We start from the raw sequence: 2583 nt of genomic DNA on the forward strand, positions 1-2583 counted from the left end.
TTGTCCTGCCACTGCTTCCCTCCCACGGGATGATCGTTTTATCCTTTGACTCTCAGCCTAAGGATTCCCTGTTCCGAAAGTCGTCTTCATCACCTGTTCGGAGGAAGTCCCCACCGTCCCCAATCCTCTCCATTCTTGCCCAGCAGTTGCACGCTCACTCGGGTACTGTGCCCCCACCCGCTCTATAACATATCTTCCAGTAAACCACTGTGGCAGGCATGTCTGTTTTGTGCACCACTTTATACCCGGCACGTAACGGTTCCTTGTGCTCCACTCCCTAATTTTCAAGCAACAATTAATTTTCAAGTAATGTATGCCTAAATAATTAAACATAATAATGTGCCGTAATAATAAAGTTGAGAATAAAGAGATTTTCCTGGTGATCCAATGATTAAGATTCTGAGCTTCTCCTGTAGGGGATACGGGGTTGGATCCCTGGTGGGGCAGGTAAGATCCTGCCCATGCCAAACATCAGGGCCAAAAAAAAAAAGATATAAATAAACCTTTATGAGAGACGGTTAAGGAAATCACTAACTTTTTGGCAGAACTTAGGAAAGAAAATCTTACTAAGAGGTATGCAAGAGACTGCTGTGAAAAATCTCAAACAGAAAAGCAGAATAGTAATAAAATCAGCTTCCATAGACCAGTTGCTCACCTTCAGCTGTTAACATTGGCCCATCTTGTTTCAACTCTTCCCCTTTTCCCTATAATATCTTTAAAGAGAGTCCAAATAAAATGTCATTTCACTCTGAGATAATACATTTTTGTATATATCAGTACACAGTATAGAGTCTCAAGAAAAACTTTAAAAATATTTTAGCACCATGTCATTTCTACACTAGTGATTCCTCTTTTTTCTCTAATAGTTGTTTTCTACTTGGTCTCTCTGTCTTTCCTTCATCTGCTTCCCCCTACCTGTCTTCCTGTACTGGCTCAAGAAGCCAGAGAAAAACTGAAGAGTCCTATGCCAATTAACCTAGAGCAGTAATTGAAAGTCCAACTGTATGGTAACAGCTGCATAATGGTGAACAGGAAAAAACGTTGAACTATATACTTAAAAAGGGTGAGCTGTATGTATGGGACATGAGTATTTCAGCTCAAATTAAATTTTCAAGAAAGAAAAACCACTGGACATATATGGCTTTACAGAAAAGTTTTACCAAGCTTCCAAGTTCTACCAAGAGTTTATTTCATAGAATAAAGTCTTCTGCTCTATAAGAATTTATTAGGCAAGAATAATATTGATTCAAAAAAAAAAAAAAACACAAGAAAGTAGATGTCCCTTTCACTCAAAGACATACATGTAAAAATTTCAAATAAAATGCTGGCTAACGGAATCCTATTGTGTTTCTTAAAAGGATGATTTTACTATCTCCAAATGTAAGAATAGTTTAATATTAGAAAATTTGTTGGTCTAATTCACCACATTAACAGTGTAAAGGAGAAAAAAATGATCCTCCCAATGGATGCAGGGAAAAAAGTTTGCTAAAATTCAATGCTCCTATAATCAGCAGTAAAGAACCTACCTGCACTGCAGCAGGAGCCTCGGGTTCAATTCCTGTGTGGAGAACCCCTGAAGAAGGAAATGACAATCCTTTCCAGTATTCCTGCATGGAAAATCCCACTGACAGTCCAAGGGGTCGCAAAAGAGTCGCACACGACTTAAAAACTCAACAACAACAATGGATGCAGGAAAAAAATTGCTAAAATTAATTACTCCTATAATACAAACTCTTAGTAAACCTACCACTCACTGGTGATACCACTCTTAGCAATTAGAAGTAAGAGGAAGCTTTGTTAACCTTGTAAATCTATCTGTAAAAAACATAATTCTTATGAGAAAACATTGGAAGCATTCTCTTTAAAATGTTCTTTTGTCTCCAATTAGATTGAACAATGTTTGAAAATCAGCACAATTAAGAGAGGTTTAAGACAAATTAGTAAGAGAGAAACAATTGTTTGTGACTGATGTAATCATCTATATGTATAAGATTAATATCCAAGGTCTATTGCATTCCTGTACACCAGAAACAATAACTAGAAAACCTATTTAAAAATAACGTATCAGCATCAAATGTTACGTACCTAGAAATAAGCCTAATAAAGGATATGCAAAATTATGAAACTTTGAAAAACATAAATGAAGTCTTGAATAAATGGGCAAATATACTGTGTTCTTGCTTAGGAAGACTCAGTATGGTTAAAATATAAATTATTTCCAAATAGATTGTAGAGTTAGTCTAATTCCAATAAAAGTCCCACATTCAAAGGACTTAACTTGACTCTAAAATAATATGAATAAGGAAATGGCTAAGAATAGCAAAGACACTTAATGGACTCTAGCAGATCGTGATTTATTAAGAAGCTATGAACTAAGCTAGTGCAGGTGATGGAATTCCAGTTGAGCTATTTCAAATCCTAAAAGATGACACTGTTAAAGTACTGCATTCATTATGCCAGCAAATTTGGAAAACTCAGCAGTGGCCACAGGACTGGAAAAGGTCAGTTTTCATTCCAATCCCAAAGAAAGGCAATGCCAAAGAATGTTCAAGCTACCACACAATTGCACTCATCTCATACACT

This window comes from Bos indicus x Bos taurus, chromosome 8, assembly GCF_003369695.1.
Source record: "Bos indicus x Bos taurus breed Angus x Brahman F1 hybrid chromosome 8, Bos_hybrid_MaternalHap_v2.0, whole genome shotgun sequence".
Taxonomy (NCBI): Eukaryota; Metazoa; Chordata; class Mammalia; order Artiodactyla; family Bovidae; genus Bos; species Bos indicus x Bos taurus.